The sequence below is a fragment of the Pan troglodytes genome, chromosome 9, assembly GCF_028858775.2.
Source record: "Pan troglodytes isolate AG18354 chromosome 9, NHGRI_mPanTro3-v2.0_pri, whole genome shotgun sequence".
In the NCBI taxonomy this organism is placed as follows: Eukaryota; Metazoa; Chordata; class Mammalia; order Primates; family Hominidae; genus Pan; species Pan troglodytes.
This window is the reverse complement of record NC_072407.2, coordinates 124,022,244-124,043,376: the sequence shown is the minus strand read 5'-3', so window position 1 is coordinate 124,043,376 and position 21,133 is coordinate 124,022,244. Positions and strand designations below refer to the sequence as shown.

Below are 21,133 nucleotides of genomic sequence, written 5' to 3'. Positions count from 1 at the left end.
GAAGATGGAGGGGAATTATGCTTCGGATTCCTCTGAAATATTGGCCAAAGGCTTCAAAGAATCCGCAGCGGGAGGTGCGGGGGGAATGTCTCTCCCCAGCCCGCACCCAGCCCTTCCCACTTCGTGTCTACCAAATGACAGCCTGGTGCTCGCTCTTGGTGATTTGGCCTTGACTTCAGCCAAGCAGCTGATGCAGACGAAGCCTCCGTTTGCAGGACTGGCAAAGTGCACGCTGAAGAAAGAAGGAAGAAATTTTTCAAAAAGCAGCTCTGGGGAGGTTTCATACTCCCCCCCCCCCCTTTTTTTAATTTTTAAGTGAATATTTTCCAAATTTGATCAGTTCCAGCCCCTCCCTCCACTCCCACCCAACTGCCCTTTTTTCTCTCGTCAAAGCATAAGCTACAGAGTTACAGTCTCGAGATTTGGTGTATCGCTTCCTGCCCCCGCCTCCCCTCCCCGCCCCCGTTCTCCGTCCTCTATTGAAACACCTCGCCCAGCCTAGCGCACTGAGAGCTCTCATTTCCCCCCCTTGCTCGGGATGGTGCCACAGGAGGCTGTGCGGGCCCGCTCCGCTTCGAATGGGTGAGTTCAGAACGCTATTCGTATTTACACTTCTATAGCCTCCGAATCCTACTTCTTGGTCTTCTCCTTTGAAAACCCGATTTCTATGATTTTTGCATGCGGCATACTTGCCCTGGGGGAAGAGATGCCTCCTATTTTCTCTTCAGTCATTTGTGCTAGTCGTAAATTAAAGCTTTGAAAAGACACTAAATCCTTATTGTAGACTATGGTTTTAAAAACTTGGGCATTTCTGAGTCTGTGCATATTATTTTCCGTTTTAGTGAACTATTTTGCCGAAATCTTGAAAGAGTTTTCTCTGATATACTCGTGATCGTATGTGTATGTGCGTGATTGTATATGCGCCCCCAGATACTGCGTATGTGTGTATATATGTATTAGGCTTAAATGGAATCTCAATTTGTGAAGGAAAGGAGCTTAGAGAAGAAATACCATACCACCTGTTTGTTGCATCTTAGTTATGAACCTCGAACAGAAATTGCCTGTCATTCTTGTTTTGCTTTGCTTTGTCTCAAGAAAGAAAACATTGTTGCGCTCCTCTCAGTCCCTGAGACCCTAACTTGTGATGTTTACCGTTTAAATCCACGGGTTAGGCTCTTGGGAGCTGCGAGTCGTGCTTTTGCATCCTGGAAATTTGGTGGAATTTTATTCTTTAAAGCAAAAACAAAAGAAAAGAAAGTTTGTCTGAAGTGATTGAGTATACCTCTGAGGTTTTCATTGTTAGATGGGATCAGGTGACCAGAGAGTGGCAGCTCCTGGATTTCTGTTAAAGTAGGTATATATTTTGCTTTAATAGCGTGTTGGCTGCTATGTATATGTACGTATGTTATTGATGCCTGAGGCTTGTGGAACTCATCTGCCTGGTCTATTCCTTGAGAGCAACACGCAGTAGTATACGAGCGTAACAAGAACAGCTCAGTACCTGGTGCTTGACCTCAGAACATCTCAGCTGAAGTCCCAGCATGCCCCATGTCTCCAACTTTCAAACTCCACAGTTAATCTTAAAATTGTGCCCAATTAAAATGGGCATGTGAATATATTATATATTCAGTGTCCACACATGTGTATCATGGATGGCTAGACAGTGAACATACAGACGCAGATAAAGGCAAACTAATAGTTTGGAGTAAAATATTAATAGGTTAAAATTCTATTCTTGCAATTCCACACAAAGGATGGAAGTTATGGTATTAATAAAAATTAAGTTTGTATGACTTTGCAAGATTTTTTAAAAATAAAAGAAGGGATACCACCTCCTTGCTTGGTATCTTTTACAAAACGTTATACTTTATGGATATAAAGGTGATAAAGATTGGAAATAAATCTTCTAAATATGTAAAATGAAAGCAACAGCAACAGCAAACACAATTATCGTATTCTTTGGGAGTAACAAATACTGTTTTTCATTTTAAAACTAAGAAAAATTTTATCAGTACTTAAATTCAATCCAAAAAAGGTTTTATAACACCCAAACCGTACATTTAAAATTATCCTTTCTTAAGGTAATGGCTAGCATTACCTAGTTTGTAGTTTTCTTGAGCTGTAACTTTTTATAACTGAATCATTTCAGTGATTTAGGTCTGTCTCGTAGTTGGGGAAGAGAAACAGTAACTTACCTTTCCTTTGTTGTGAAAAATTCTAGTATAAAATATCATTGAAACAATTTTCGTATTATTGGGCCAACATTTCTCTTCTATGTTTGAAAAACACCTAAATCAACCCCAATCCAAATGCTTTCTTCTTCTAAAGACTTTATATTGGTTGTAGCCTTGTTTTATACATGTAATTGAAGGTTAGGGAAACTGTTCTTTGCCTGTTATTGTTTTTTATTTTAAGTGTTTATTGCAATTTTAGTCATTAATGCCAAATTGCAATCAAGAAACCATTTTGTATCAGAAAATTGAACTGAGAATATGAACTATGCAACGATTGCACCACGTCTTTTGTTGAAACCTCTTGTGTAGTAATATTAGAATATTACTTTCCAGTCTTTGATAGTCCGAATGTGCTTCAAAAAAAAAATAGTTATTTGATTGTCGAGTCGTCGTTAGTTTATATTCAATGGTTTAATGACTTCCCCTATCTTAGCTGATGTGTATGCATAGGTATTTGGAAATTATAGCAAGGCATCTATTTAACTTACGAATCTATATTACCGCATTATTCATATCCAACATTTGTAAAACAGTTGGTGCTTTTTGAAGTTAAAATATATCTGCAGTTTACTCTATGAAAATGTATACATGGATCAATAAAAACATGCCAGATAAAATTCTTCCGTGATTTTCAATGATAACAGGGTAGTAATTTAATACAAGTGTTTTAGTTTGTATTTCAAGGCACTCTCAGGTTTTTACATGTTTTCAAGTGGATTGCTCATGTTCCGAGGTTGCTATCATACAACTGATCACCCAGGCATTTAAAAGTGCATAACGACACAAGATTTTATATTTCAGCAGGCAACTGCTTCAGTCAAGGGCAGGTTTCTCAACACCCCTTCTTCCTCACCGAGCCCATCAGTGAAGTTCAGTGAAATGAATAACATAATTGGTGGTTGGTTCAATCACTACCAGTCTAGACTAGCCCAGACGCATCAATTAGAGGGGGCTGTCTTTTAAAGGGAGAGTGCAACCGAAACAAGCAGGGCATTATTGATACTGATCTTTAAAAGTGCAAATCCAGCTTGGCAGATTAAAAAAAAAAAAAAAAAATAAGGCGGGGAACTGGGGTGGGGGTGCGTTGCGGGAAGAAAAGAGAAAGAAGTGAACTGGAGCTTTCGGACACAGAAGGACAGGAAGCTTGAGAGAAAAGGAGAGGATAATGAGTGAAATGCAATGCAGCACCTCCTTGGAACACACAGTTACAATTCAGTTCACAGGGCACACTGGCTCACCGTATTTTTAACTAGTTTCTCTCCCCACCTCCTTTTTAAAAATTCCTTTTTTGCCTCTGTTTCCAAAGAAATGCCAGCTCAAAACCAAGGCAGTTGGAATTTAACAGCTCTAGGAAGCTCTAGTGAGAATAAAGCCAAATAATATGAACCAGCCAAAACTCCTTTTGCAACATTTTTCCCCAAAAGAAAAATACAGAAGATATTTCTTTTCAAGTCTCTAATTCTACCTTTAAAAAATATGTGTACTAATGAACAGTATTCATTTTAAATCTAGCACCTGGGAATATATTATTATAGGCAAGACACCTTTAGGTAAAGAGCTCATAATTTTCCATTGAATACAGTAAAATTATAAAGAATGTAACAAAGGCTTTGGTAATTTGGTAGAGGGGCTTTTTGATGAAAAAAAGACAGATGATTTAGAAAGCGAGGAACACATCAAGCCTCAGGGAAAGAAAATGTTTGATTGGTATTAATTAAAACACTGCTAATATATTCTAATAAAATCAAATTTAACATTCTAAAGTAATCCTCTTGGTATGTCAAAGGAAAAGAAAAGTATTATCTTATTTGCATCTCTGCAATCCAAATGCATTTGCTCATTCAGCAGAATTAATTTTTATCACCAGCCTGTTTTATCTCCTCACAGATTTAGTCAAAGTTATTCTTTCAAACTAGAAAGGATCAGGGTGGGGAATCCATGGAAGGTATTGGAAGACTAGTGACTGTATTTAGTACTGGCTTTATATTTTACGATGTTCTTTCTCTTCATTCGCTGTAATGGGGTGTGAAGGGAAACGGTGAGACCGCAGTGAGAATGATGAACGGTTCATTTTTCCTCTTTCTCTCCTTGTACCTGCCAGATTATTTAAGAATTTCAGCTGCCAAATTATACGAATGCCATTTATTTACGTGACTGGTGTTGGTCTGTTGATTAATGTCTAATGTTTTTCTAATTTCAGACTTTAATTTACCGAAAATTCCTAATGAAAAAGGCTCTTAAGCCAGAAACCAATTGCCTCTTATCGGTTATCCCCAACTGTAGATCTTCTGTGAGAAAGTGGGGAAGTGAATGTAAAATTTTATTCACTACAAACTGAGTTCTTTGTTCCTTTATTGAGTCAAAATTTCTCCAGGAAAATTTCATATTTTTATGAAACAGCAAGTTTTATGTTCTTTATTGTTAAACTCTCACAACTGATAAAATTATCCCGAAATGACATAACCAAAATGCTTCTCCTCTCATTAGTCTACCATGACTATGATATCTTATGTAAATATGTGACTAACAAAAAAAAAAAAAAAAAAAAAATGAATGGGCCATAAATACTGAGGACCATATTTGCGTGCTTCCAAAGTGAGGGGTTCTGCGTCCTATCAAGGAGATGTAAACTACTGACTACACTACCGATGATGCTGGCTTTTTGCTCCATTGCCTTTTCAAGTCTTCAACGTAAAAGAGCAATCGCAGTTCGGTTTCACATGTATTGTTCTATAATCCAGGCAATAAATGCTAATTAGTAATGCTCAAGGATCCGACCATTCAGAGTAATTATCATAATTTACTTCTTCCTTGTTAAAGACATTCCTTGCTGATTAGAAAAAAAAAAAAAATTAAATCGTCGTTTTACCATTCCACTGCAGTGGAAATGCACTAGAGAGATGATCAAGGTATAGTAACACTGTTGCGGTTGCATTCCAAGTCACCGACCTGTGCCTCTTAGCTTATTACGAATGGAATTGCCACTTAATTTCTAAGAAGAAATTCATTTAAATGCATAAAGTTTGGCATGTAGACCAGGAATATATGATTTTATTTTACAAACCCCAGGGCTCCACCTTCCCGGCCCACCCTCTTTCTAAAACCACTTACTGAGCAGAACAAAGGAAACAGCTAACTATAGAGGCATCATTAAGTGTGAACTGCAACAGCATGATAAAGTATGTGATATGACAACATATTTTGTTGCACAAAAGTGCAGATAATTAAATAATTCAATAGTAACCCTGACTAATTAGCAGAAAGATCTTGAAGGAGGAATCAAGAAAATGGATCCAATCACCTTGAATAATATGCTTCGTTCTCCAAGATCGCAAATTTATTTTGGTTATTTGATGATTGATTAACTCATATAGAAAGATGAGGACAAAAGCCTGTTTCTCAAAGCAGAGCTTTGATCTGGTGTCCTCTTTAGGACAAATTAATCCTATGTTTTAGAAGTGCTGAATTTAATGTAGGGCTTTCTGTTTTCAGTCAAAGATATAACCTGCCATTCTGTTGAACATTTCTCTATTATCGATTGATCTAAGAAATTATCAACCCTTAGCTTCTTATATCGCTGCCTCAAAATATAGATGTAGCCTCGTTCACATTTTCTAATGAGTCTCCTGTTTAAGGTTGTTTCTTATTGCTTGAAGCAAATAAATATCATGGGCACAGAAGGAAGAGAATAAATAACCGTGCTGAATATTATGTATGGTGAAACCCTCCCCCCTTCCTTTATCAAGGTAATATTCCTAGTGTTCATTGTTCATTGGTCCTTTAAGAGAGAGCTTTAGCTTTTACTTGAGGGTCGTAAGCACATTAGAGGAATAATTCCCTTTGGATACTATACAGAAGGAGCCACCTGCAAAATGTTGATGCTGTTATTGAAGTCTCAAGTGGAATCAGCTTTCAAAAAATTAGATATTAGATACATCCGATATAATTTGCAATGTGTAATTATACTAATGTGCATATAGTTGTCTGTTGCTTTACATGTTGCCTACTTGAGTTTTTTTCTTTTCTTGTGCATTTCTCATCATTGAAATGGTTCCTGAGTAGAATCTTTTTAAAATAAGCTTATTTTTTAAAAATTCTTTGTTAATTAATATAGGGATACGAGGACTCTACGATCTGTGTTCTTATGCAAGAATAAATATGTGCGACCTAGATGTTGGAAATTAATTATCTCTGAAAGGGTTATCATTGTGGACACTTGCTTAATTTGTAAAATATTTGCTACTCTTGATTGATTTAGTCTTTTTCTGACTTTAGACAACTTGAAGTAATTGAGAATATTAGTTCCTTTGTTGGAATAACAAAATAGAATGCCAGGGAAATGACCTTAGGCAGAGATAATAATTTTAATTTAACCAAAGTAATCAAAACAATAACAATAATCAGCAATTTCTTTTATTGTTTTTCACTGTTTTGCATGGCACATGTTGAATGCTGAAACTCTGCCTTAGGTTATTTGTGCACTAACATCAACTTCCCTTTTAACGTCTTGACATGATGTCCAAGGTCTACTGATGGCCCCACTGGAGAGCCTCCTTCCAGGGAACTGATCCCTGAAGATCTACCTATTAAGGAATAGCCCAGTCAGAGCAACAGCGAGTTGGCTGGTCAGCCTGGTAGTTGGCTCAGTAGGTGAAGAGGCTCTTGATGCAAATTTGGAGAATCATTACCATCGGGTCACAGAAGGACCCCGAGCAAGGCAATACAAGGGGCTCGATTTATGCTTATGTGTTTGGGAGACAAAAAGGATTCCAAGGGAGGCTTATATTGAGATACAAGATATGACTCATTGCAATTGAGTAGGCATAGAGCCCAAAGAAAGCTGATTTGTAGAACAGTTGACTCATAGTAGACACCTGGAATATGGTCATTCACATATTTATACTATCTGTTTCTCAAAATTTGTTTTAATGATGGAGTCCCTATTAGAAAGAGACATTTTGCGTGATGTATAGCTACCTAATACCAAAGCAATACAAGGTTTACTTTTCACCTGCTCATGTATTCAAGGATTTGCCATCATTAGATATCCAAATGAGCCATAAAAAATTGTGCGAAATGTTATTCCTTAATACATAACATTTTAATTTATTAAAAAATGAGTTTTACAAATGAGTATCAAAAGCTTAGCACCCCATCATCCCTGTCAATGTTCACAAAATAATAAATTCTAAAATCTTTAAGATGTATATTTAATTACTCATCCAAGGTCAGTTATTGCATGCTTAATCAGAAAAATACCTATTAATGTTTAACACTTAGTTACTTTACAGATTAAAAAACATATTATACCTGCCATCTAGGGAGCCAGCATCCTCAGTGTATCAAAAGTGTTTAGGGCAGAAAGCAGTGTTGTGTCATAGTGTACCCCTTTTGGTGTGCCTGACTTATTAGACATCTTCATTGTGTAAGCATGATGAAGAGGCTGATGATAAGGTCTTCAGTTAAAGAAACATCTACCTGAGAAGTATATTTTATTCATAACAACTTTTATAAAAAAAAGAGAAACATTAATAACAACTCTTCTCAAATACCCTTACCTTTAAAATGCATGGGTTGGATTAGTTGGGCTCTAAATTCTTTTACAGCTTTAAGAATTTTTGAAGGTATTCTAAAGTATGGAGGCATAGGAACAACTCCAGAACCGGTGGATCCGGAGCTCATTTGTTCCAACAGTCGTCCTTCAAAGTTATATTTGATTCCACCTCCACGTTCTGTATTTACTAACATATTTTGCGTTGATGCTAAAACAGTAAGGACTGGAGTTCACTTTCAGGAAGGGGCAGTAGCAGAAAAGAAGAACAGCTGAAGAATGAAAAAAGCTACACAGTGGGAGAAGCAAATTCTTGATCTGAGTTCTAAGCCCATTTCTCTCAATTAACATTAACATAGAAGAAACCCCGACAAGCACCTGCCTTTCTATTTTAAGACTATATTCTTTAGGCCTGCCTTCATTTAATTTCTTGCAGTATGGTTCGTTTTTTTCCATTGGATTAACTCCTTTGAGTTTCACGTTTTTCCTTCCACTTGATTCATTTGAGTCATCTTAATATTCCTCTCAGAAGCCTACAATAGTTACAGTAACACATCATACTTCCCAAATTAAATCTTAACGTGTTCAAAGCCACCTGGAAATTGCCCTACCCCATTTTCTAAAACCACTCAGAATGTGTAATCTCTTCTTGAATTAAGTGAGCCTGCTTTCTCTGGCTTCTAAGTCATTGAATATGCTCCAGGATATGCTTTTCCTTTCTGCATAATCTGTCCCCCCACCTCTTCTACACTTTGAAAACCTTCTTCTTTATTTCTCTCCTTCCCTCCATCCTTCTCTGTTTTTCTCCTTTCCCCCTTCCTCTCTCTTTTTCTTTCTTTTCTTTCTTTCTCTCTTTCTCTCTTTCCTTCCTTTCTTTTTCGTTCTTCTTTTTCCTTCTTCCTTCCTTCATTCCTTCCTTCCATCTTTCCATCTTTCCCTCTTTCTTTTTTTTTTCTTTTTTTCTTTCCATACCATGTTCTGTGCCATGCGCTGGGAATACAAAGACAAATACAAGGAATTGACAACACCTAACAATTCTAGTGACTTCATTCAGCCCTGCATTCCTAAGCAGTTATGTACCCACAGCTATCTTACTTTGTTTTCACTCCTTGGATTTATTTGAATGTGTCCTCAATGTCATGTGTTCTTTCGTTCTTTCCCTATGTGTCCTATTTTAGTAAGTTCCCTGTTGGATAAACCTGAAGCTTTTCTTACACAGCATTTTCTCCCAGAGCCATTAGAGTGGTGTCTCACACACACTCAGGCAATGCCATTGCTGACTGATTCTTTAGCAAGGGGAACAATGTAAAACAACAGCATTTTTCTAGTGATGCAGCATTTCATCTGTAGTGAGACTTAGCGTGGTCCCCAAAGTATCATTACATTTATTTATTATTATTAAAGAGTCAATGTGATAACTTTCTGTGACATGTTCTGTTATTTTTTTAGTTGTGTTGATGTTCCTTTCAGCTGGTCCTATAGTACCCCTCCTCAGGAATGTCTCCCCAGTGCAAGGACAAAGACTGAAGAGACTGCTATATTGATGGACTCTCAAGCCAACTATGAAGTTGAAACAAAGAAAGTGATCACCTGAAGACACCTCCTCTGCTAAGAAACACCCCCAAATTGTGCAGCTTCTGCCACTAGAACTCTCAGAACAAGAGACAATCTTTTCAAGAAACAGAAAAACTCAATAATGACATCTAGATTTTCATGAGCCAAGAACTTTCCTTTCCTCATGTGTATTCCTCTGTTTGTACTTAAATTCATGTGACATTCATTTTTTTCCTAGTATGGATATGCTTATTAATGCACTTGTTTCAAAATCCCAAATTGCACAAATGTGTTAATATTTTAAGAAACAAAATGAATCCTACAAGGAGAATGATGTTTAGCCACACATAGGGTTGGATCTTAAGAGTGACCTACAGAATAAAAGTACTTTTAAAATAAAGTAGTCAGAGGCTATTCAAAGGGTAAAATAATCATAGTACCACATTGGTCCACTTGACACTAACCAATCGATCATTTTTTTTAAATCAAGAAAGCTAGATTCTATCAGATAAAATCACTGCTTCTAAAGAGTTTAAATCTAGTTAGAAAAAGTTATAGAAATGTTTTCAAAGATAAGTAACAGATAGAGTCAGTAGAGGATAAGATCAAAAACAAAACCAAGCAAAAGATGAGTTCAGGGGAGTTTGCCATCAAGTTGGCAAAACTGACTTACTTAGGGAAGAAAGTTATAAAAGAGGAAAATATGAGATGAACCTTGAGTGATGTCAAAGATTTAGATAAATGGAAAGGAAGGAGAAAATGGAGTTCTTTAGGTGGTTGTAATTGGAGGAGGAAATGAATACACACATCTTGTTGACTTAAACCCAGACATTCAGCAGCTCTCTATACATATCTGGAAAAGACTTTGCACAGTCACCTCCTGTCTCTCACCCCAGGTATTACTTAGAATTATTATCATATTTCCCTTCCTTTAAAGTAAGTAAGGGTGATTGGTGACAATATGGAGAACTATGATTTTTCCATTAACCTAATAATAATTGGTATTTATTGAGTTCTGTTAAGCATGTTACATATTAACTCACTTAAGCCTTTCAACAGCCTTGCAAAATAGGTATTATTATTCCCATTGTACAGGCAAGAAAACTGAGGTTTAAGTATCTTGCCGAAGTGCCATTTACAGGGCTCACCTTCAGTATTGCAGTTGCAAAGCTCATGATCTATAGTGCCAAGTTGCAATATTGTAGTCAATGTCACAATTATTACCCCTTTTTATATTCCTTGATATTTTTCCATGGCAAACAATTAGCTATTTTATTTAATAATCACCTAAAACTTTTCAGTCTTCTGATTAAAATTACACTGGAGTGATAGAATGTATTTTCATGATAGAAACTGGGAAAAAAATGGGGAATGAAGTTTATCAGCATTTCAGACTTTTTTTTTTTTTTTTTGCAAGACTTTGATGAGATTGTTCACTTTTGTCTACGTAAAATCCCAAATCCTTGAGAATAAAAAAGGGGGAGGTTTAAGTCACTTGTTGCAATGCCCTTTTTAATAGAGGCAATAAATCTAAAGGCCATAAATTTAGAGTGACTTACAGAAGATCGAACTTTGGAGTGTGGCAGAGTAAGGGCTGGAAACCAGGCCCTCCAGTTCACTATCAGTAGCTCTTGCACTGGTCTGCCCTTCCTAAATTAAGTATGCACTTCAATTTGATGAGTGGAAACAGTCTATCTGGGCAGTAACCAGGGAGCTTTGTGCCTAGTAGATTGCTTCTGTTCTGCACTTCTTTGGTTTCCCACCTCAATGTAAAAAATAGCTAGCAATGAAGTCCAGAAGTTGTCAATGGTTCATCCCCAGAAGAATGCATAATGTCCAAAGTGGTATGTGTATGATGTCTTCAATGGTATTAAGTTATTTCAAATTCTTAGTTCACCTACATAAATCATTTCTAACAAGCATCTTCTTAACCAACTTTATGCATAGTGTATGTTTGTAAGTGCTTCTGCACGAATGTTTATACATGACTGTTTCCATAGTACTTATGTTTTTAAAAATATTCAGTCATTTCCTATTATAATCCTCATGTATCCATGTAACTGACTCAAAAATACTTCAGCCATAGAAAGCTAAAACTGAGCAAATCTCATTCTCTTTTCCATCCCCTTTGCATGTGGCTGGCATTTAGTAATGATTAATAATATGGCCAGCTGAATAACAGAGATTCGAGACACAATTCTTTCTCAAAGGAGTCAGCTAAGCTGGGTCTACTTATGGACAAACATCTAAATGTGTGGAAGTATCTGATATTTGACAACGGTAAATTTCCACTTAGCTAGCTAGCATTGTCAGACTTCAATCTCCTCATGGCTCTGGCCGTCCTGTTTTCAGCATGATAATTGTTGGCCACATCTCACATAGTTCTCATTGAGTGAGTTCATAAATAAACAGGGTTTTTTTTTTTTAAGAGCAGCCAAGCACAAAGTGTGACTTTGTTGACATTTTATGTGACTTTGTCATATGTTCCTAACCCCCAATAAAAGCAATGCTGCATCAACTGTGAATTTGTGTTGATTTCTTGAAAAAGCATTCTCTTATCATTTATTTGTTTTCACTAGTGTATATCAAAGTTAGTTTCAAGATCCACGAGGAACAAGTCAGCTAATGTGATAGGAAAATTTAACTGTGGAGACAACTTCTAAAGGATCCCATGTTACCTTTAAATAAAAGGTACTGTCATCTACCAAGTCAGAAACCAAGGTCTGGTCCTTGTCTCTTCCATTTCCGCCAGCCATGGTCAATCACTCAGGTAATCTTTTGATTTTTTTTCTCTTTCCATTGTTCAAATATGTCTACTTCTCTCCATCTATGCTACTGCGTTAAAGAACAACACTCATTTCTCACCTGGACTACAGCACCATGCCTCCAGTTTTCCTCTCCACACTGCCAAGGGGCAGCCGGGGAAATCTCTCTAAACCACAGATATGATTGTATTATTCCATGGCTTCAAACTCTTCACTGGCTTCCCATTGCCCTTGAGATATTGTGACACCTAAAGCCCTTCATGCCCTGATCCTGGCTCCAACAGTCCTCTCTGGACTCATCAACTCTTCAGCCCCTCTGTGATTCTAGGCTCGTGCCATCCACCAGCCTTTTCTTAATGTTCCCTCTATCTTCTGGGCTTTCTCACACACTTCAGCTTCTACCTAGTACTTTCTCCACTACACCTTCCAAACTCCATCCCTCATCCTTCACATCCCATCCTAGAAGTCATTTTCTCTGGAAAGTTTTCACCCCAACCTCTACCAGCGCTAAGACTAGCTTCCCCACCTAGGCGCTTTCATGTCATTCTGAGCTTACCTCGTATTAGCATTTATCTTCCAGTGTTGTGCTCATATTTGAATATGAGATTCTAGAGCTGCACCATTCAACAAGGTAGCCACTCATCATATGTGGCTATTTCAATTTCAATTAATTAATATTAAGTAAAAGTAAAAATTTAGTTCCTCAGTTGCATTGCTCACATCGCAAGTTCTCAATAGCCACAGGCAACTGGTGGCCACTCTGTTGAACAGCACAGATATAGAACACATCTATCACTGAGAAACTTCCATTGGATAGTGCCACTCCAGAAGATAAATGCTATGTTTTGCTTGTTATTTTATCCTCTAGACTTGCAGCCCTTTCTTAACTGGGGTTTGCTATGTGAACCACAGAGAACAAAGATATGATTTGAATGCTATTTCCTCAATTCTCCCAAGAATGATATATTAAAAATACAATTTTACATGCAAAGGAAGGAAAATAATTCATCACGGGTAAAGATGCTCAGAGCATTAGGGTTCAATTCTAGCATAAAACCCTGGTCAGGAAAGTCTACGATAGCCTACCACAATGCTTGGCATCAAAAGTACTTCGTAAGTGTCCGCTGAATGAATATCACATCTGGACACATAAAGACAATTAGTTTTCTTAATTTTTACCTAGATGTGTAAAGTCATGTAGGAGACATGTCTTTAGCTTCCAGAGGACCCCTTCTCTAGAGAATGTGATAGACAATTTTTTAAAATTTCATCCTAAGGATAGGTGAATTGTATTGCAGCAAAATATTACCTATTATTTCACTTTCTTTTGACGTTATCCAGACCAAAAAAAGAAGAGAATTGAGCTCTTATTAAGTGAATGAGATGAACATAAAAATGATTAAAGTAGATACAGCTATCTACTTTGATATGCCCTATATCTTTTAGTAATTGGCCAAAGTTTCCTAAAAATATTAACTATTTACTGAGCACCTACTACGTGCTGGGCACTTTGTTCAGTTTTGAGGACACAGGAAGGAACAAGATGGACACAATTCTCATACTCATAATAGATAACATTAATATGATTATTTCAGTTCCTTACTGCACTGTATCCAAAGCATGAGTTTAAAACCCTGGCTGTATGTCGTAACCACCTGGGGAGTTTTGAAAATACTGATACCTGGGACAGATTCTGACTTAGTTGGTGTGAGTGTGGCCTGGGAATTTGAATTTTCTAAAGCTCCGCTGGAGATTGGAATGTGCAGGCAAAGTTGAGAACTGTTGACTTATGGGAACATAATCTTAGACTCAGCTCAGAAAATCGAGAGTTTTTGGTATCAATAATTGATAGCATATTAGAAGGAAAACCATCTGTTTAACACAGTTTTGTTTATTCCTCAGAATATAAACTGATACTTAACAGTTACTGAGTTGTCCAGGTCAAACAGCCAGGTCATGATTGAGATAAGACCTGACCCCCAGGTTTCTGATTTTAACACAACACTCTTCCTGCTACACTAACTATCTCAGGGAAATGGAAAATATAATTATCTTCAAATCAAGAGACAACCAATATCCACTGTAGTCATAATTTTTAACAGCAAAATTGAATTTGGACCAATTTGAATCCCGTATACTCAAATAATTCTGCTAATCTGCTAATCAAACGTGAAAATGCAACTCCTTTAAAAATATCCATATATATATATATATATATATGCGCCCATAACGAGGGTACAGAGGATGCTCATTTCTCCAGGAATCCTGAGCACATTTTTACAAATTCAAAAATCAATATACATATATTAAACTCCACTAGAAGGATATTTTGCCTTTAAACTTGAATAACTCAATAGCAGAAATGGTAGTGGGAAGACAAAATTAAAAATTGCATTGTGCTCCCACATTATCTGTCCCCACCCAACTTATTATATTACATTCCATTCCATTTCATATTTCACAGTACAGGAAAAATTGACACTCTGTCCCCATGAGAAAAGTTCATATTAAAAAATAACCACTATAAAAAATAGTTACTTCTCACAGTTACCACCATGCATCGCTTTTAGATTCTACTCATAGATCAAGAGAATCCTGGAACTCTGTCGTCAAATCTACTCTTCTTCATCCATGTAAAACCACATAGTGAAAATGTGCCGTTCCATATTTTAAAGGCATCAAAATAAAACTAATGTCCACATACTTCCTTCAAAATGCATTTCAGTGTTTGAGATTCTACACAGTTGGGAAATTCTTATTTCTATTCCAAATCCCTCACGCTGTAGTTTAATCCCATTTTCTCTTGTTCCCTGTGGAGAGAAAGAACAGCCGGCCTCCATTCTTTTAAACTCAATCCCTTCATGTCCTTAAAGACAACTACCTCCCAGCCTTCTCTTCTCTGGAATAAATAAGAACAGTTCCTATCAGGAAAACGTCTCTCTTGGATTGTGCGTATTCACTGCCATATCACAGATATTCATGCTCATCACATAATGCTCATAGCTAAAACAAGCCAAGGCCAAGAGCAAAAACAAGCAAATGTATCATTGTTTTCATGAATGAAGTTACAGAACCAATAATAGACACTGAATAAATAGTTGAAAATGATGATCTTCCAATAATTGTGTGCCAAAATTATCATAATTTCTTTTACAAGTATTGGCAATGTGTTGCTTTTAGAGAGGTGAATTAAAAATTAAATGATTAGGTTTCAATTTCTTTTATGCAAGTTCTCCCCATGCCCTGCAATGGAATATTCCATTCAGCATTCCACAGCAGGAACCACCATTGCTTTGACAAAAATAGATACAGTATTGGAACATTCAGTCAATGGAGTAATCCAATTGTCTGAACATTCTTTTCTGCTTTGTCATTTACATTTTAATAAATCCCAGAATATGTCAAGCTGTATCCAGTCGTACCAAGTGTAGCTAACCACATGCAGTTACCAGATGCAATGAGGGAATCATAACATGCAACTCCTACAATGAATCAACATTTGGTTTGTGTATATTTTTAGGCTCCTACATTTTAAATAGGGATACTTTTAAAAATGAAAAATAGATATTTTGAAAAATCTGTTAGTATATTGTATATTCAGCTTTTACAAAGGAAGTTGTGGGCAAAGGGTGCACTATTTAATTGATCTAGGAATTCTGGCATCTGCTAACCTCAAGGACAACACTATATATAGATAACAACAATGTGGAATGTCAAATTATTATTTTATGCGTATTTCTCTGCCAGTTTACTCTCTCTTCATTTAGGAGACTCAGATAAATGTATATATAATATACATGATATATCATGTATATTATATATATATATATATATATTTTTTTTTTTTTTTAGACTGAGTCTTGCTCTGTCGCCCAGGCTGGAGTGCAGTGGCATGATCTTGGCTGACTGCAACCTTCGCCTCCTGGGTTCAAGCGATTCTTCTGCCTCAGCCTCCCAAGTAGCTGGGACTACAGGTGTGAGCCACTGTACCCAGCCTCAATTTTTGTATTTTTAGCACAGATAGGGTTTCACCATATTGACCAGGCTGGTCTCGAACTCCTGACCTCATGATCCACCCGCCTCAGGCTCCCAAAGTGCCAGGATTACAGACATGAGTCACCGTGCCCAGCCAATAATCATATTTTAAAGACATTTGACATTTGACATTCCATGATGTCAAGACTTCAGGCAAACCAGTCCTAAAAGATGTGTGTGTGTGTGTGTGTGTGTGTGTGTGTGTGTGTGTGTGTGTTTATTAACTTATATACATAACTTAGTCCATGCATACATCAGCCACCAAGTTTTTCAACACTTTGAGAAGTTGGTTATCCCGGCTTAAAAGATCCTAGTGAATTTTTACTAGGATGATGAAAATAATGATGAAATGAGCCTCAGCGTGTTGGGTTGGGGATCCCTAAGTGGCAGGTACATGCTTAGAAAGGAGGGTTGTCCAAAGATGAAACTATTAAAACTAGTCTCTCCTAGTAAAAATCACATGGGACATTACACTTGGCTCTGGTTATACCCTTTGTACATAACTATCTAAGTCACTTAATTTCCCACATTAGGTAAGTCCCATTTTAGGTTTTTTCCTCTCAACTTTCTGATTATTACCCTTTGGGATAATGACTGCCAAAAGTCCCAGGTTATTTACTGACATCAGGTAAATCCAATTAGGGTTAAACTTGTGATATACTCAAGGACTAAAAGGAACCACAAAAAAATTTTTTTGTTTCTTTTCTTGCTGGTGCTTAGAGCAGTGTAAATGCTTGCCACAGGGATTGTGAGCAGTGCACCATGATTATTACAGTACCCAGCATTAGGTATTGTGTTGAGGAGGCTATATCATTGCTTACCAATAGTGGGAGGGAGAAAATTAAAAGTGCAGTAGCATTGTAATACACAAGTATTACAGAGTTTTTTCTTACTCTGCTCATAGTGTGATAACTGGTAGGTTCAGTGGAAAAGTAGGAACGAGCCAATGGTAGAATAATCACACTATCTAGAAAAGGACCTCTGCAACTTATCTTGAAGGCCTCTAGAAAAGGACCTCTGCAACTTCCCCACGCACTTGGAGTAACAGCAACACTTGCTCTCATAAACTACTATCGTGATTGTAGACTATGACTTATTCAACGAACTTGAATTAATAAACTAAGCAATCAACATTAGGGAGAGTTTGGGGAGGAATGTTAGACAGTGAAGGTCAAGAGACACATGTTCAAAGTTTCATTTTCGTGAATCAAAGGGGCTATGTTATAGATCTAACTCTATCGATAATTATTTTCTTTACAATTTCCATAGTAGAGTTAGCTCTTCAGTAAGAAGAGAAACAAGGTAGTTGACTTGTTCTTACTTTACAAAGATGTTGAATGTAAATATGGTATAGTGTTTTGAGAAGGTCTTTAGATTACACACCACTGGCTTTTAAATACCCAGGTTAACAGAGAGGAGCAGGGAATTTGACTGAAGTGAGCATCTAAGGCATATTCTGAAGACCATATGAATACTCTTTCTTTCTTTCTTTCTTTCTTTCTTTCTTTCTTTCTTTCTTTCTTTCTTTCTTTCTTTCTTTCTTTCTTTTTAATTGAGACAGAGTCTCGCTTTGTCACCAGGCTGGAGTGCAGTGGCACAAACTCGGCTCACGCAACCTCTGACTCCCTGGTTCAAGCGATTCTTTTGCCTCAGCCTCCCGAGTAGCTGGGATTACAGGCACACACCACCATGCCCAGCTAATTTTCGTTTGTTTGTTTGTTTGTTTGTTTGTTTGTTTGTTTTTCAGTAGAGATGGGGTTTCACCATGTCGCCCAGGCTGGTCTCAAACTCCTGACCTCAGGTAATCCACCTGCCTCGGCCTCCCAATGTGCTGGGATTACAGGCGTGAGCCACCGTGCCTGCCGAATACTTTTTCTTAATATTGAATCACAAAGGCATCGTCTTTTATTGTTTCTTATTTTAGCCTTAGGAGATATAGTGTAAGTCTATTAAGTCTAGTCTCTCTTCTATTTGTCAGTCCTACAGATATTTCAAAGAAGAAATCATGTTCCGTCCAGAGTCATTTTTCTCTGGGCTGCGCACCCTTAGCACTTTCAGTCATTCCTCCCATGGCATTATTTCACATGCCTTCATCATTCTTGTGAGTCTCCACATTCCAGTTGGTTTGGTTGCCTTGTTAAATGTGCTACTCTGGATTGAATGCTTTTTTCTAGATGTGGACTGACAAATGGGAAGAAATGCATGATGATCACCTTTACAAAATTTTTCCCTAAGTACTGGATTTCCAGGAATAAAATTCCTATTAATCTTTTTAGCAACCATCTCTCAGTATTGATTCATCTTATCTTACCATCTATTAAAACACTTAAGTCTTTTCTATACATGCTGCTGTCAAACTCTATTTCCCTCATCCTAAAATTCAACTCATCATTCCATCTCCCAATATTTTTTTTTATCCTAAGACATCTGCTAAATTAAGATTGTTTTTCAGAGTCATCTTATTCAAATGTTTGACTCAAACTTACCCAAAAGAGATCATAAGAAGCTTAGTCAAGTCACATACTGAAGTTAGGATTCCAAATGTCATTCCCCAAAGCTATCAGTCTAATAACCAACAAAGAAAGAAGTGAAGTTAGTTTTGCATGGTTAGTTTTATTTGTTTGTTTTCATTGGCCTCATATTTATATGTTTTGTTTTGTTTTGTTTTTTCTTAACAACTACTGATGCTAGGAAGAAGCTATCTAGATAAATGATGGATAGCCAGAGAAAGTTGATCTGGGATCAACATTTTCCTTCAGGTAATCAAAAAAGGCAACATTTTGTATGTGAATAATTGAGATTACTATAGTGCATACATTGATGTTTTAAATAACTGGATTTTTCTCTTTCTTGCTATCTTATTGGGTTGATAATTATCCTTACTTGAAAGAGGAGATTTAGGGTAAGTAGAGTAGGAAATCTTTTGTCTATACTATTTATGGATATTAACATGTCTATATATCCTCAAAACTTACCTATCCCACAAAATAAAGTAAAAGTAAATGTGATTCAAAAATATATGTTTTTGGCTTCTCACTATAGTAACAATCCTCTATATAAGGTGGGTATGATCTGGCACCTGTTCAAGGGGCTTATCTACCAAAGTGCCTAAAGAAATTAATAGTAAGGAATTTCAACTCAATTAGAATTCTTTAAATGAATTGAAATTCATGAAAAAGCAGTTTCACAATCTGGCTCCCGAAGACAGAATTCTTAGCAAGGCTCCAATGTACTATGCTGTTGCATGGTGATGTGTATTGGGTCATTGAAAGCACCGTTTTCATTCCTGCCCTCACTCCTGTGCTGAGAGTTGGTGATTCTTTCTCTGTATTCTATTTGCTTTTGCCCTTCCTTCTTTCCTTTTTCTCTATCTTTCCTTTTCTCATTGGTATTTCATGTTTTTTTTTTCACTGATTTTCTGAAAAGTCATGGTTCTTTCCACTAATTATGATTTTTTTTTTTTTTTTGAGATGGAGTCTCGCCCTTCACCCAGGCTGGAGTGCAATGGCGCAATCTCAGCGCAATGCAACCTCTGCCTCCCGGGTTCAAGCGATTCTCCTGCCTCAGCCTCCTGAGTAGCTGTGATTACAGGCATGCACCACCATGCCCAGCTAATTTTTTGTATCTTTAGTAGAGTTGGGGTTTCACCATGTTGCCTAGGCTGGTCTTGAACCCCTGACCTCATGATCTGCCTGCCTCGGCCTCCCAAAGTGCTGGGATTACAGGCATAAGCCACCACGCCCAGCCAATTATGGATTATTTAAGAGCCATTACTGCTTGAATTTGGTGTACATATTTGGCTTTGCTTCTGATGCTACTATTGTTCCCTTAAAACTTCATTTGAGTAAACCAATGTTAAAATTACTTCTAAAACTTCATGTAGGAAGTCATATGGATTCTGTACTCTCCTTGAAGAAAAGGAAGAAAGAAAGAAAGAAAGAAAGAAAGAAAGAAAGAAAGAAAGAAAGAAAGAAAGAAAGAAAGAAAAGGGCCCTTTCTAGATGGTTTCTATGCTTTTTCTCCGAGTTACTTGTATACTGTCCTCTTTTGCTATCTGGTTTCTTTCACAGGGGAAAAGATTAAATACTTAAAAGCTGTCCCAACCCTTCTTTTCTGTTTCAATGAGTATCACTATTCACTTTCCCTATTCTCTGCAAGACCACTGCTCCTGTTCACCAAGTGGTTCTTCAACTAGGCTGAGCATCAAAATCACCCTGGAGAGCTGGTAAACCACAGGTTGTTAGAGCCCCTCTAGACTTCCTGATCCAGCAGGTGTGGGATAGAGGCCTGGGATTTACATTTTCTGTAAGTTTCCAGGGGTTGCTGCTGTTGTAGGTCCTGGGACCACACTTTGAGAATCATTGCTCTAATTCCAAACCATGATTTCATCCTTTCTCAAACATTTCTTCCACAGGATAAATAATCCCAGTTCTCTTAATGTTTTTAAAAAATACCATCTATTTCTAGAACTCTTACCATCAGCAAAGCTTTGAACTGTTTCTGAATCTATCCTTAGCTGGATGGCTAGAACTAGATACAGGGCTGTAGGTAATTCTGGTGTAATAAAAATACAAACTCCTTATATTTTAATGATTTCTCCCAAAGGGTTAGAGCAACACATTTTAATCTATTATTTAGTTTGTCTGCCTAGTATTCATATGATATTATCTCATTTTGGTAAAGGAAATATTTGGGGTAGAATATTGAGCAGGTACCATGAAGACCTGCAGGACAACACTTGAGCCCAGTTTTCCTGACTCCTCGTTCACAAGTCTTTTTTGTGAAGACTTGAATTTTTGGAGGATTTTTGTAAATTTTAAAATCCAAAGTCCAGTTCAGTTCATTGAATCAAGGTGAACTGCTTCAGCCTACTAATACACTGTTTAAAAGGGAGAAATTTGCTTGATTTTGAGTCCAAATTGTTATTGGCTGTGCTTGATTTAAAGAATTCTCTTCAAACAATATGAAAAACTCGAAGTCTTTTATCTAGACTT

General features: G+C 37.1%; 1 non-coding gene across 1 annotated transcript; it reads left to right on the top strand.

Moving 5' to 3' along the window:
• Positions 1 to 1,109: 1,109 nt before the first annotated feature.
• On the top strand, positions 1,110 to 1,197 carry MIR125B-1 (microRNA mir-125b-1). Its single transcript, NR_031963.1, has one exon. It is a non-coding gene; the product is annotated as a microRNA mir-125b-1 (primary transcript).
• The last annotated feature ends 19,936 nt before the right edge of the window (positions 1,198 to 21,133 follow it).